Genomic DNA, 16486 nt, shown 5'->3' with positions numbered 1-16486 from the left:
TAAAGTCATGGCTTTTTTGTGGCTGGGGACTGAAACTAGTTCAAAGGGTTGGCATTATCATCTTATTGTTTTATTTATACCCCAGTTGACCAGGAAAATCAAGCTGACTCTTCCTGTCTATAAAACCAAAATCAGCAGGCTGCTCCAGGGATCTGGGAACACTGTGCATGTGAGGTCTAAGGAGGCTACTGAAAGGACTCTGTTTTGCTCCTGAAAACCTCAGGAGTTTCCTTCAGTCTTTATAATTTCAACACAATAGAAGACTCTCAATATTTTGACTGCATTGTTTGGATATAGGTCCAGTTACTTAAGAAGATCTGACATCAGATCGCTAAATAGAGACAGCATCTATAATGGCAAAAATGTTTGGTTTACAACTGGGAAGATCCAGGTTCAAGTCCATCTCACCCGTGTCACTCTTTGTCATCATATCTCATTAGGCTTTTGTTGTAGGGAAAATTGATCAGAGAGCATTTTAAGAAACAGTCTTGCCTGGAGAAAAAGGAAGATATAAATCCACACACTTTAAGCTCCTGGGATAATCAAGAGCTTGCAAAGCTTGCAAAAATAGGGAAAGCTGAGTGTTGGTCACTGGCTTTGCAGTTAATGCTGGAATGGCTTCAGCGAAATGTAGAGAGAACCTCTGAACCACTGAAAATCTCACTTTGGAGGACCAAAAGGGCAGCATTTTTGCCTGCCCAGAGTGATTGATTCAAAGTGACTGTTGAGTCTTTCCCTTGCCCAGGGAGCAACTTCATAAATGGCTTCTCAGATCTCATTATCTTAAAAAAAAAAAAAAAAAAAAGTGCTTCCTGCTTCTTCTTGTATTCACAGTAATAAGTACTGATGAGATTTGTAATCCAAATAACCTTTCAAGAGATGCCCGTTTGTTTGCTCCATTTTCGTTCAACAGCAGTTTGATCTCTCAAGGTAGCGGAACCTGAACAGAGGGCACCTTTCCAAGGAAAAGGGATAATTGCCCTGTAATAACCTCATGTTTCCTTACTTATTTGCTCAATTATGAAGTATTTTGGTTTAAGAAGTTTAAAATCATGCAATATTTGGATTTCAGGGGGGAGAGTAAGGACAAGCTGAAAAAGGAAAGCTTCATTATGCTTTCTTCTCTAATAAATGGCATGAAAGTGGTAGAGGAAACTTAATAAAACATTTAATAAAATTGTATGGCCAAAAAAAAAGTAATAATAAAATAAAATAAAAATCTGCAGCAGGATTTTCAAGATATAGATTCTGCAGTGAAGCAATATTACAATTTCCATCAGAATCTATTGAGTTCATTTTGGATTCTTGTTCAAAAAATATTCTTTACAGAGTACACCTCAATGCATGACACACACATATCCCAAATATAATAAGGATAGTTTTAGCTGAGTTTAGCTTTTGGGAAAGCTGAAATTGTGTTATGGAGCAGAGTATATAAATGGCTTATCAAAGGAGCTGACTAGAATAAAAGCAAATCAAACTGTAATATTGATTGCATGACATTTCTCATAACTAATGACATGGCCAACATAATAAGCTTCCAGAAAATCGGGTTACGTTGTAGAACTGTTTAATGAAATTGAAGCTTAAAATAGAAATGAGAAAGTAATACAAAAGATATCTACACCAGAGCTTTTAGACTCCATGCAGGCATGAGATTTGAATGAAAAATGATGCTTCTAATGTCATAAGCTGCCGACAGATGACAATGCTGATGTGCTAGAAGAAGCTTTGATATGTTCTTCAGCACCTTTTTCCCCCCACATCAGTTGGTGGATAATTGCTGTGAGAAAAGTGTTATGTATTGTATATAGTCATCAGTTGAAGTTTTCAGTCTGGTCCTCTGTTGGAGCAGGAAAATACTCTCTCCTGATTGGTTGTAGGACGATCAGCTTCCCTATAAAAGGACCTGTGTCAGCCAGGGAGCAACAGTTGCCTCACAGGCAGTATTGATTTAAAGAGCTGTTAGAAATCACTCTGGCCTCACCTCCATTCTTCACCCAGAACATAACAAAAAGGATATATGGCAGGGGTGGAAATTCACTTACCTTCGCTACCAGTTCGCAAGCGTGGGCATGTGCAGAGGGTCAAAAACAGGATGTGACAACATCCGGGTGGGTGGGCAGAGCCTCCTCCCATTTGCCCGAACCAGATAGAACCAGCTGAATATCATAATATATGGCTATTATTTGTGAAATGGAAGGCTGAAGTATTTTTCAGGCCACAACTAATTTTTTTCCAATTGAAATCCATTGAATGCAGAATGCTTATGGTGATGGCTATGTTCATATGAATACTGTGTGTTGCTGAGTTAAAAAAAAAAAGGATAGTGAAGCAGGAAGATCTGATTTGTGTGATCAAGAAGAAAGCAGATGACTCGTGGCAGAACATGACAAACTCCACATGAGAAAGGTTGATGAACTGATTAAGAACAGCAAAAGGAAATTGCTGTCAAGCTTGGTATTTCACAGGAACATGTGGGCTGCATTATTAATGTTCTTAATATTGGAAGGTTTGTGCAAGGTCTATTCCTTGCATGCTGATGGCAGAGAAGAAAACTTCAAAAGTTGAACTTTAGTGGTTGTCACGCTATGAGAATGAAAGTGAAGAATTTCTCCACAGCATTGTGCAGCTGATAATACATTGGCTCATCATTAGGACCCAGAAAGAAAATACACGGCCACTGAATATCATCACAAAACTTTGCCTGCCTGCCTGCCTGCCTGCCTGCCTGCCTGCCTGCCTGCCTGCCTGCCTGCCTTCATATCTGTCTATTTCAAAACTCAACCTTTGGCAAGAAAAGTCATGGCTCCAACTTTTCTGAGAGGCAGATGATATTAAAGGTAAAGGTAAAGGTTCTACTCGCACATATGTGCTAGTCATTACCAACTCTAGGGGGCAGTGCTCATCTCCATTTCAAAGCCAAAGAGCCAGTGCTGTCTGATAATGTCTCTGTGGTCATGTAGCCAGCATGACTAAACACCAAAGCACATGGAGCGCTGTTACCTTTCCACCAAAGGTGGTCCCTATTTTTCTACTTGCATTTTTTACGTTCTTTCGAACTGCTAGATTGGCAGAAGCTGGGACAAGTATTGGGAGCTCCCCCCATTACGCAGCATAGGAATTCGAACCGCTGAACTGACGAACTTTTGATCAACAGCTCAGCATCTTAGCCAATGAGTCACCGCGTCCCTAGGCAGATGATATTATGGACATTAATTTCCTTAGACCTGGTGCCACTATCAACTCAGGACAACATTGTTCTAATCAATTCATCAACTTCTTTTTTCCATATGAAATTTATTGATTGTTCTCAGAGGTGACCATTGATTATACAGAACAGAACTCTGGGCCCTGTATTGCAAGACTTAAACTAAAAGGACAGTTATGCAGAGTTTGAAAGCACAAGAAGGAAAGGTGAAGATTACGTGGTGAAGTAAATTTAAGATATGCAAGAGCTAATTTCAAGGATTATTTTTGTCCTTCATTTAAACCTACTTAAACTAAGCCTGAAAGTCAGTTTGATATAGTGGTTAAACATCAGGCTAGAGTGGGAAGACTGTGAGTTCTAGACCTGCCTTAGACATAAAGCCAGCTGGATGATCTTAGGCCAGTCACTCTCTCTCAGCCCTGGGAAAGAGGCAATGGCAAATCACTGCTGAAAAATCTTGTCAAAAACACTGCAAGGACTTCTCTAGGGAATTTCCAAAAATTGGATACAAACAGAAAAAAACAAAAAACAAAAATTTCACCCTATAGAGATGAAGACATTACATTCAACCATCATACATTATAATAAATGAACTATTACCATTTTTTAAAAAAAATATCTGTTTCATGACTTTATACATTCATGTGAACAAATTGTAAAATTGTTAGGATTATATTGTCTGCAGAAAATAGTACCTTATAATAAGAATTACTAATCAAAGTATATTTAATTATTTAAATCCTTTTGCAATAGTTTCTCATTAAAAGAAATCTCAAAGGTATTTATAGTTAAAAATTACAGTTACATTTAAAAACAATAAATTAAAACAAAACATTGATTTGAAAATTTAAAGCACAAGCAAAATTAATTGAGACTTAGTGCTGAATATGAAATTAGAATGAAATTGCTATTGTATATTTTCCTGAATAATTGTGGCCTGCCAAATTTCACAAAAATTAAATAAAAGAATGCTGATGGCATTCTTTATTTGTTTGTTCATTTTCTTTTTGGAAAGGACAAATCTCACACAGAGTTGTTAAATCAAAATTATGCAGCATTATTTCTCCCTTATCTAGGGATGAATCATGCCAAAATTTAGACTTATGGATAGAAGGACAGTCTGAGTTTTGGCATGTTAAAAATATTCCTTGTCCTCTTTCCTGATGGGCAGTTTTTATGAATCAAAAATCATAGAGTTAAAAAGGAGCCTTGTTTGTTCTCCTGTCCAGGACAGGAATCCTTTTTTCCATTTCTCTAGGGCATTGTGATTCCAGGAGGTAGTCTGTTCCATTGCTTGATGGTCCTCGGAGTCAGGAAATTCATCTTTATTCTGATTTAATCTTCCTCTAAAAAGCCTCTACCCAAAGGTTCTCATCCTATCTTTGGGAGCTGTGGGAATGAAACATATTTGCTGTCATCGTTCTTGTTCATAAGTATTGGAAGACAGCTATCATGTCTACACTTAGTATGCTCTTCTTAGTATTCTCTTCTGAATAGCTAAGGATATCTAGTTCCAATAGATAGATAGATAGATAGATAGATAGATAGATAGATAGATAGATAGATAGATAGATAGATTTAATTATTTATTGGCCAAGTGTGATTGGACACACAAGGAATTTGTCTTTGGTGCATATGTTCTCAGTGTACATAAAAAGACAAGATACATTCGTCAAGAATCATAAGGTACAACACTTAATGATAGTCACAGGGTACAAATAAGCAATCAGGAAACAATATCAATATAAATCATAAGGATACAAGCAACAAAGTTACAGTCATGCCATCATAAGTGGGAGGAGATGGGTGATAGGAACGGTGAGAAGACTAATAGTAATAGTAATGCAGCCTTAGTGAATAGTTCAATAGTTTGAGGGAATTATTTTATCTTTATCTGTTTGCATATGATTTAGTGTCCAAGCCCTAACTATTTTTGGTACTCTTCTCTGTATTATTTTCAGTTCATCAGAGTTCTTGTATGGTGGACACCAGACATGGATTCAGTATTCCAAGTATGTGAGGGCAATGCAGCATAGAGTGGAATTAAATTTTGTGTGATCTAGACATTATGCCGCTGTTGGTAAAATCCAAAATTGTATAAACTCCTTTGGCAACTGCAGCACTGTCCTGCATTAAACTTAATCTATGGCTTATCAGGATGCCCAAATCCTTCTCATAAATACCATGGTAAGGCAAATATCACCTATGTTTTACCTATGCATTTGGCTTTTCATATCAAGTCAGAACCTTACACTGTCATTAAACTGCATATAATTTGATGCAGCCCAAAGTTCAAATCTGTCAAGATATTTTTTTAAAAACTTGAACCTCAGAAAGTTTGTGTCATCCACAAATTTGATGAATGTTTAATTTATCCTGTTACCCAAACTATTTATCAAAATGTTGAAGAGCGCTGGTCCAGAGCAAAACCCTGAGATATCCTACTACTTATATCTGTTAAGGTCCACATTGGGTATAGTTGTTTGACCAATTGAAAACCCATCTAGTAGTGGACTGATCATCCCACAATTTTACAGAACAGACTGTTGAATTTCAGGTAACTTTTCTAAGTCTCAATGAAGAGTAGATTTTGGGCTAGGCAGTATCAAAATTGATAGGCTAGGAAAAGAAGGGCACTATAAGAAATGTGATTCTCTGCTCCACTTTGCATTGGGTAGCAATTCAAGAAACCTATAATCCATGTAAGTTTGATTTAAATAAAGTAGCCAAAACCTAAAGAAATAAGTCCCGTGAGGAGGGGAAGCAGATGGAATGTGTAAAAATGTCTACTTTTCTCCATACAAGGTTGCAGTAAATGAATACTACCTAATGCTTCCAGAAGGATGATATAAAATGATGCAACAGCATTACCATCATGAACTTTTATGTAAAAAAAAAATAATAATAAATTTATACTGTGAACCTACCCTCTGCATTTTAAGGTTCATTTTTTAAAAATGGGATGAAGAAGGCTCCATTCTCAATAAAATTCAGGATTAATGCACAAAAAGATGACTTTCTGATTGCTCAAACCCTTTTATTTTTAAAGTATGAGAGTGAGCAATGAAATGTGGTTAAGCCTGACTGTGCACAAAGATGGCCCTTGTGTGCTCTGTGTGTAGCAAAGTGCCTCTCCCAATCTAGCTATTATTGGATATAATCAGGACTAAAAGAGCAGAAATAAAAATAAATGATCCATATGATAAAGAAGCTTATTCATACAGTAAAGATTGTGTGTGTCTGTGTATGTGTGTGTGTGTGAGTGTGTGTGTGTGTGTGTGTGTGTGTGTGTGTGTGTGTGTGTGTAGATGGGTGGGGAGATAATTATAGTAGAAAAAAAGGAAAAATCAAAGGAGAATATTCTGTCACTCAATAATACAACTGTCTTTTTTGGAATGAAGTTCAAGATACCATGACTGTTGAATAAGAAGTAATATTTGAACTGGGATAAGGAATCCTTTGAAATACCCAAGCTGAAATAAGTACACTTTCTACTAGGTCCATGAAGGATTTTGCCTCAGCACAGTTTTCCCCCACAGAACCAGTGCCATTCTGCTCACTGAGGCAAAGAGGTGATGGGATCTGGATCAATGAAATATTTCAATGTTACCCTGAAGTCTTGACTAGAAGTCCCAAAATCCAAAGATGAATCTTTGCATGTGACAATATACACTAATTTTTTTTAATGCATATTGGAACAGCCAACAGAGGCAGTTTGAGTGGGTAACATGAAACTTTATGGCCATTAAAAGCAGGGAAGGCACATTGTTTCATGAAGTAGCATGAAGTGTTTCACTGGAGTCTTCTTCAAAGTAAAGCAGTTGCTTTAATATCTCCACAGCTCTCTTTCCCCCTTTAACTTGCATATATTGTATATAATATTTTTTTCCTCAACTAACCTTTGAAATTCTTTTTGAAGTTAAGATATGCCAATGAGGTGGGAAGAAAAAGACTCCATATTGATTATGTTAAATATTGCACAGGTTTATCAACCACACTTATACTTAAATCTACTATCTTTGTTAGATTATTGTGATATTGATTTTAAGAGAAATGTTATATTTTATTAAATCTATCTATAATATACTTTTCCAATGGTGGTTGGAAAAAAAAAGTAAATAATTAAAAAGAAAACAGATGTCTAAAATCTATTACATATGAATCTTTGTTGTAGCTCTCTAAAACAATCTGAATCTAAAAAGCCAATAAAATAATATTTTGTCAGCCTTGAATTGTGTGTGTGTGTGTGTGTGTGTGTGTGTGTGTGTGTGTGTGTGTAGCAAATTGCATATTCTGCTAGGTAGTTAATTACAGATAAGCCAATTCTTTTCATTTTCTTGTCATTACTGCTCACAAGAGCCATGGTGGTGCAGTGGTTAGATTGCAGTACTGCAGGCTACTTCTGCTGACTGCCGGCTTGGCAATTCAAATCTCACCAGGCTCAAGGTTGACTCGGCCTTCCATCCTTCCGAGGTTGGTAAAATGAGGACCCAGATTGTTAGGGACAATATGCTGACTCTGTAAACTGCTTAGAGAGAGTTGTAAAAGCACTGTGAAGCGGTATATAAGTCTAAGTGCTATTGCTATTGCTATCTTGGCTTATTACATTTTTAATAGAAATTTGCCTCTCCTGACTGCTCCATCTTCCAATGCCACTAATCTCTTTCCAAGGATGCTTCCTACAGTTTTCATTTCTTAAAAAGTCCTGCTTTGTAAATAGAGGTTTGTTGTATTGATAATATTGTATCAACTGCAAATAAAAGCTGAATTTCAGAAAAATCTTTTATATATTTCAGTGTTCTGCAAACCTAAAATTATTCCAATTTAAACAGAGAAAATATCCTGATTCTCATAGGAATACTCTCCTTCAATTATACAGATCTGTGGAATCCTTGGTGTTCTCTGAGCTTTGTGTTGTCTTGCACACATCTCATTACCTGGCTTGGTAATATCTTCAAGGAAATGGGATTTGCTGTCTCTTTATATATATAGTAGGTTTGCTTTGCCAGTGTTGGTGGAGGTATTGTTTTCTACTTGGTAGTTTCTTGATTAGACTGCTGTTCACTACTTATTCGTCTGGTGTTGCTCCTGCTGTTAGTCCCACAATCAAATAATAGACAGCGTAAGCAAGGAACTACCAACTCAACAGAATCAAGCAGTAAAAGCCTTTGACCTGTTCGATATTGCTAGGACTTTTACTTGTACATAAGGACAGGAGAAAGGAACATTTTTTGGTCATAATAAAACTACAGATATAGTACTTATTTCCAAAGAAGTTCCTATTTTGAATAGTGTTATTATTTCCAATGACCTGGCAGTGGAAGAAAAATGTTACCAAGTCCAAGTGTCAGACCTGGAAGCCATCTTTCTACTTTTGTGCCTTCAGGCTTCAGGCCTGCCACAAATCCTACTGTGGGAAATTGGGAGGGGGGATTGCATAGAGGGAAGAAGATATGTAGTCACAATAAAATTATTTATAGAAAGTCAAGGCCATTGTGCCCTGCAGCTGTGCTGAGAAGAATGAGGAGGTATCTTCAGTTCCGGATGGTACCTTAAAGGATGTGTGGTGGACATGTGGGAGTGGGGCAAGGTCTTGAACTTTCTTTTGGGTGTGGAAAACATGGAAGCTCTCAGATTCGGGTTTTCACAGATGTGCCAATATGACATCTCTAATAAAAGTTAGCTTTGAGGAACTTCAAGCCTCAGGATTTGATTTCATTGGGGGTGTTACTTGGAACCCTGACGTCAAGATTTGAAGAAGGAGTTTGAGGAAGAAGGCTGTCGTTCATTTGTCTTCAAATTAGGTTTCCCCTAGGAGACTGAGCTAAGTTCTTAATTCATTTCGAAATATCTGCCACAAGACTGCTTAGGTAGTCTTAAATAAGCAATCCTCTTTCAACTTTAATCCCCTATTTGCACTATAAAGTGTAGTGATTGCTTGATTTATTTCACAGCTGGCTTAGGATCCTGCAGCTTCCACATGCGTATTTCCAGATCACTGGTAGATCACAGCAAAACTCCAATTTCTGGTGTCACAGGTAACCTTGTATGGAGGGAGACTATCTATGTTCAGAATGGATAAATCAACATCCCAGAATGCTTTAACATTCATTTCACTGCTTGACATTTCACTGCTTCAATCAGGATGCAAAAATGTTATTAGGCTCATTCCCAGCTGCCTTTGGAGGCTGAAAACAGTTAAAAAAGAAGTGCAGCTACCAGCTACAAATTAGTTGTCCATCCCTTGCTTCATAGGGTTTGGAATCTACATGTTATATGCTTTAAAGACTTCAAAATGCTATATAGATAGTAATTGCAGTCAAGATAAAAAGCCAAACTCAATCCTTTTGCTGCTATCAGATGGTTACTTGGAATTTGACAACCAAAGATCTGGTCGACCTGTTCCAGACAAATTTCCATTGACATCTGCTGTCTACTGCCAAGATCCAAGGAAAGCTTTCACAGAATCGCAAAGCCACCTTGTGCTGCAATCTGCTAAATAATGTTTCTTTCCCCTATACAAATTTAAGTTATGACGAATCACAACTATGCTTTTTCTGGAGATACTATAAAAGAAAGTAAAACATGGAAGCGGGAAAGTCTCAGTAGGAGCAGTAACTACTGGGTGTATTTCTCTGCTTGATTTCTGCTTGCAAAGAATAGAAGTTTGAGGCTTAAATAGCAAAATTCAAGAAACACCATCAATGAATGAATGTGTGATGATCCCAATTTATCTCTTAAACAGAAATCTTTTTTACTCCTAAAACATATTTTCTAAGACTAAGTTCTCTATATGCTTTCCAGAATCAAGCACCACTGAGCAACTGAGATTGAGCTTTTTTTAGGATATGTATGTATCTTATGGTTTCTGGACCCAGCCAAAATCTTCTTGGTCATCCTTGTAATTTACTTGTAGACATTTACTACACCATTTCCATGAATCTTTCAGTGATTTAGAAAACCTCTAGCAGGAAAAAAAATCAGAAGGGTGTGGTTGCTAGAGGCACAATTATAACAATACACAATTATTCCTACTTTTTTTTTTTTTACAACACAGTTAATATATTTTATGCATACCGACAGTCCAAAATTCAATAGCTGGTAATCAACAGCTAAAAAGTCAGCACATGAACTCAATTGAAGAACCTGGAGAAATACTGCCAGTAAAGTAATTCCCACATTCCAAAGCTTGCAATTTTATGAGTAAATGAGGATGAACAGCATATAAATTAAGAGCTACCCATGGCTCATGTGCCTTCTCATTTCACCTGAATAGAACCAATGGTGAATTACTTTAGGTAATTTATGAAAGAATTAGGAAAAAGAAAGATTATTATCTATAAAGAACATCAGTTTAGAATGTTAAAGTCTGATCAAGCAAGATCTAAATTTTCTTCGGCTGAAAAAAAGATTAGAGGGAAATGAGGCCTGGTTTACATTCCTCATATCAAGCCTTAGCTAAACCAGCAGAGTCGTATATTTTCTATAGATTATTTAAAATTCCACTCTTTTTCACCTGGGGAACATATTTTACACTTCCACACTTGAGTATGGTGGGTAATAGTTCTTATAATGGAGAAGCATCAATAAGGAATTCTGTTCTTTCTCCTTGGAACAAAGGGAGAGGTAATAAAAGATCCAAGAAATGCAATTGGTATTTAAATCTATTGATGAAAAAGGAGCAGAATAAGCTTTAATTTAGAGCTCTCCTGGCCTCATTTGCTTGAAAGAAAAGGACATTAGAAATAGGTTCTCTGATTAAGCAGGTGATAGGGATTTTTGTTGTTATTGTTTTTATTAACCATGTATGATTTGCTCTCTAAGTTTCTTTTTGTCTTTAGCACCACATTCTATTCATTAAAATAAACTACAACACTAAACAGTAATTCCTGAGGGTTAGGATATATTCACATGACTCATTTACTGTCACAGCAGGGGTGAAATCCAGAAGGTTCTGACAGGTTCTGGAGAACCAGTAGCGGAAATTTTGAGTAGTTCAGAGAACCAGCAAATGCCACCTGGCTGGCCCCAGAGTGGGGAGGGAATGGAGGTTTTGCAATATCCTTCCTTCAGGAATAGGGAGGGAACAGGGATTTTGCAGTATCCTGCCCCTGGAGTGGGGTGGGAATGGAGATTTTCCAGTATCCTTCCCTTGCCATGCCCACTAAGCCACACCACGCCCACCAAGCCACTCCGACAGAACCAGTAGTAAAAAAAACTGAATTTCATCACTGTGTCACAGTCACACTCCTCCTCCTGAATGCAAGGAATGGATGACATCATGGTCCTCTGATTCATTGTGAAATCAATGGCTGTGTTTTCCAGGAGTGATTCAAAGCAAGCAAAGTTACATTTTGACACAGCTGCTTTTTAAGCTCTTCAGAGTAGATCCTTTCGAATACTTAAGGGCTTTTTTAAATCGAGTAGTTTACCCAAAGATGGGTAATTATGATTTCTGTAAAACTTCTGTAAAAGCTCTTGCTACATATAGCCTCAATAGGTTCCTGCTTGTCTAAATTTCAACCCATATGACAGAAGATTGAAGGCAGTGATGAAGTCAATATGACTTTGGTGTCATACCTTTGGTGTCAGACCTTATGAACTTTGACATGTTCATTCAGAACTTGAAGCTCATGTTATGAGTGTACTTCCAGCTATTAATTAAAGATAAAGGTTCCCCTTGCAGATATGTGCTAGTCCAGTGATGGTGAACCTTTTAGGCACAGAGTGCTCAAACTGGAAGATGTGCATATATGCATGTGCACATGTGCACCAGACCACCGAAAACCTGATGATCAGCTGGCCAGGGTACATGCATGAGTTAGAAACCTGACAACCAGCTGGCTGAGCTGGAGTGATGGTGCGCATGCCCACAGAGAAGGCTCTGCATGCCACCTCTGGCACACGTGCCATAGGTTTGCCATCATGGTGCTAGTGATTCCTGACTCTAGGGGGGCGGTGCTCATCTCCTTTTAAAAGCCGAAGAGCTAGCACTGTCAAAAGACATCTCCTTGGTCATGTGGCCGGCATGACTAAATGCCAAAGGTGCACGGAATGCTGTTACTTTCCCACCAAAGGTGGTCCCTGTTTTTCTACTTGATTTTTCATTTCTTTCGAACTGCTAGGTTGGCAGAAGCTGGGACAAGTAACGGGAGCTCACCCTGTTATGTGACACTAGGGATTCAAACCGCTGAACTGCCAACCTTTCGATTGACAAGCTCAGCATCTTAGCCCCTGAGCCACCATGTCCTTCATAGCTATTAATTGTGAGCTGACAATAACTGGATTTACACAAGGTACTAAGGGCATGATTTTCTTTATGATTGTTTAAATCAATCATAATTGGCTGAGTATATACAATATACTTTATTGTGTGAACAATGATTTCTCAGCATAAACCATATTTTACAAATTGTAATAACTTTAGTTACTTTGCAACAAACCAAAACTATATTTAGTAGCATGTGTAAACTTTGATGCAGAAAATTGATGCATATCTAACTCACATATTAAGATTAGAGTTATATTTTATCGGGACATTGAATTTTGAGTACTCTTCTTATAAGAGTAGACTTTTCTTCATTAAGGTATTGATGAAATGCTATTTACGTTATTTTACAGGAAAATGTGCAGGGGCTACATCTGGAATGATACATGTTAGATTTAACACTTCTGATGCATATAAAGGGCTAAAGTAATTAAAAGATAATTATGATGAAAATGTTTCTATTTATATAGGAAATTTCATACCATTGATTCCTCCACCCACCCCTTAAAGTCTACTTTAGTTACTGAAGCTGGCAATTTAAAAAATGATATGTTGAAGGAAGCATTTTCCCTCTTCAGGGAATATTTAATGTTTAATTATAACCAAGTGATCTACAACAAGTCGAAAGGAACATAATAGAATTGTATTGGCTGTAGTAATAGGAATTGCAAACAGAGAAGGAAGCCAAATTAGTTTGTATATGTGTTCAAAATTATGGATTCAGCACTCTTAGATTGCATTATTATTTTAATTAACTTGAGTCATTACATTCACCTGGCTTTGAGTGCCTGCCTAAAAATGCTTTCACCTCTTAAACTTTGAATTATTGATTTGGGGAATATGACAAATAACTTTTTAACTGGCCCCTAATGTGTTCTTCAAATGATAGCATTATGAAAGAATAGTTGTTCCATGTTTTGTTGCTTAGTTGAAGGATGTTGAACAGAAAGGGTAAATGTTCTCTTCTTCCATACCTATATGTTAGGGTCTGTATTTATTTGGTAAGACAATTGTTAAATGATTACAATGAATTAAACTATCCTAATAGAAGACAAATTAAAGGAGAGAAAAGCTGGAATGGTTTTAGAATGGTTGAGTACCCATAGGTACTCAAGAAAATTATTTTCTTAGTTTCTTAGTTTCCTTGAGGAAAAGAACATAATATATCTAGTAGGGAAAAAAATTGATATTTCATCTTTCTTTGCTTATTTGTTCCCTATGACTATCATTAAGTGTTGTACCTTATGATTCTTGATGAATGTATCTTTTCTTTTATGTACACTGAGAGTGTATGCACCAAGACAAATTCCTTGTGTGTCCAATCACACTTGGCCAAGAAAGAATTCTAATCTAATCTAATCTAATCTAATCTAATCTAATCTAATCTAATCTAATCTATTTTTTCAGTCTCTGGTAGTAAAAATCTGCTGAGCCATTTTGGAACCATCCTTGATCAGCCTAAAGGTAAAGGTTCCCCTGCACATGTATGCTAGTCATTTCCGGCTCTAAGAGCAGTGCTCATCTCCGTTTCTAAGACGAAGAGCCAGCGCTGTCCGAAGATGTCTCCGTGGTCATGTGGCCGGCATGACTAAATGCTGAAGGCGCATGGAGCACTGTTACCTTCCCACCAAAGTGGTCCCTATTTTTCTACTTGCATTTTTTATGTGCTTTCGAATTGCTAGGTTGGAAGAAGCTGGGACAAGTAGCGGGAGTTCACTCTGTTACACAGTGCTAGGGATTCAAACCACTGAACTGCCAACCTTCTGATCAACAAGCTCAGCGACTGAGCCACCGCTTCTAGCCTAGTGCCTCTCAAATATACTGGGACAGCAAAGCCCAGAATTTTCAGGCAAAGTCTAATGTTCCATTTGCTGGGAATGCTAAAAATCCTAGTCCAAATAGAACTGATGGTTGCGAGATTGAATACATTTGCTTCTTTCCATAAATCAGAATCTTTCCTACAGAGGAATACTATTTCTACCCCTTGTCCAAATAACCAAGATGATACAAAGGTTTCAGTGCAAAAAACAATAAAAGCAATTGAACCCCTATGGTAGTGACTAAAAACAACAACAGTGGGAGAGAATATTTCCACATTTTCAATGAGGCCCTCATATTTCCAGAATGTACACATCATGCAATTACTTGAAAATTGGTCAGAAATATTTACAGTAAATGGAACTGTCGTTCATAAAACAAGTCTGAAAAGTTGTACAATCCGGTCTGAAGACCTTGTTGCTTTGGTTTGCTCTTTGTGTTGACTAAACTAGTTAGCCTTAAGTGGCACTTGTTCGCTTACTATTTTCCTCTTTTAAAACTTTATCTATCTATCTATCTATCTATCTATCTATCTATCTATCTATCTATCTATCTATCTAGGATTAGATTCACAATTAATTTATTCACTCAGTTTTGTTTCACTGATGAATCTTGAAATATCTCTTTCCCCATAATAAGTACTAGAACATGGCAGTTTTCATATTTTATGAAAAAAATAAATCTGATCATCTTGTCTGATGCATGTGCAAAATGTCAATCAATTGTTGTCTATAAAATCTAGTCATTAGGAAGTATTGTGCTAGTCACTGAAAATTAACAATTTATGGCATGCAGGCATGATGAAACAATCCATTTAAATTGGAAGACTTTAATTAAATTCAGCTGAAAAGGTGAGCTTCAGCATCCTAAGGACAATTTTTTTATTCTTTCGGAAAATAACAAAACAAAAACAAAACCTGTGTTGACTTTTAGCCAATCTTTTCTTCTTTTCTTTCATTCCTGCTGTCCAAATGCTGTGTCAGGATCATCAAGATGGAGCAGCAGGTCAGAGGAAAGGTAAGATAGACATACACAGTTATATGAAATTGTTGCAATATTTCTCTATGCCTTCTGGAATGACAATCACATTGCAACTGCTTAGAATTTCCTACCGAGGAAGGGAAAGGCAGTGAGAAATCAAATCCTGAGAAATCAATATTTCAAACTGCTCAGCAAAAGAGAAGTTGAAAGGTATTTGTGCTTTTTTATTTCCTTTGTAATTAATTCTAACAATGTAGCCCATAAGAAGATATTTTAGCTAATGCAGTTCCAAATTATGTATCTGGAAAGGTAGGTCTTGCTAACATAATAGTCTCAGTTTAATCACCAATTACTGCTTCAGTTCTGGGTTTGGCTTTATGAAGCTATTTTACTTTAAAAGGAAAAAAATCAATAAATTATGCCACATGATATTTTAGTGCCTTGATGATCTTAGGAGCATTTTCATTTTATAAAAGAAAATAATTCAGTCCTTAGATTACCTCATAATGATATGTTTGACAAAGGACCTCATTCCCATACATATGTGGAAAACATATCAGAGTTTTTATCCATGGCTAAAACAAAAGGATACTGGAATACAACAGATATTAAGCTCAAAAAAAAAAAAGACTTGATTAAATGTTTCTGCTATTTAGAGTTTGGTATGATTTTCAACTTATCATAAATTCATACAGTACAAACAATTTTTCAATCTACCAATCCAAATGCATCATCCTATCTATACCAGTGTTTCTCAACCTTGGCAGCTAACAGATACATGGGCAAACCCAAGATCATGAATATTTAAATCAGTTTAATAAATAATATAACTTGAAAGTTTACTGGAGACAATGATAATTGGTCTATGCTAATTTTCTGAAGAACTTATTTACATGGTCTTACTCCTTGAAGATGCAGAACAGTTTCTTGAGGAGTATCCCACAGCCACTTTAAAGTGCTTTCTTCATGTTGTAAGTTGGCCAAAGATAAGTCTTAACTTGTTCTGTATCAACAGCCAATTTCTATTCTGCTTTAATAAAGGTGGTGCTGATCTGAGACCTTTAATGTGGGACAATTTAAGCAAGGGATTGGTAGATTTCCACTTGGAAAGAAAAAAAAAAACCCACCAGTCACTCTAACTAGCATGGGTTCGGATTGGTGGAAGTGGGACACATCTAACATCTGTTAGAATTTGAAGGAAGTCTTCT

This window comes from Pituophis catenifer, unplaced genomic scaffold (assembly GCF_029215685.1).
Source record: "Pituophis catenifer annectens isolate HBS135680 unplaced genomic scaffold, rPitCat1.0.hap2 SCAF_3, whole genome shotgun sequence".
NCBI lineage: Eukaryota > Metazoa > Chordata > Lepidosauria > Squamata > Colubridae > Pituophis > Pituophis catenifer.
The sequence above is the reverse complement of the archived record's forward strand: the minus strand, read 5'-3'. Positions refer to the sequence as shown.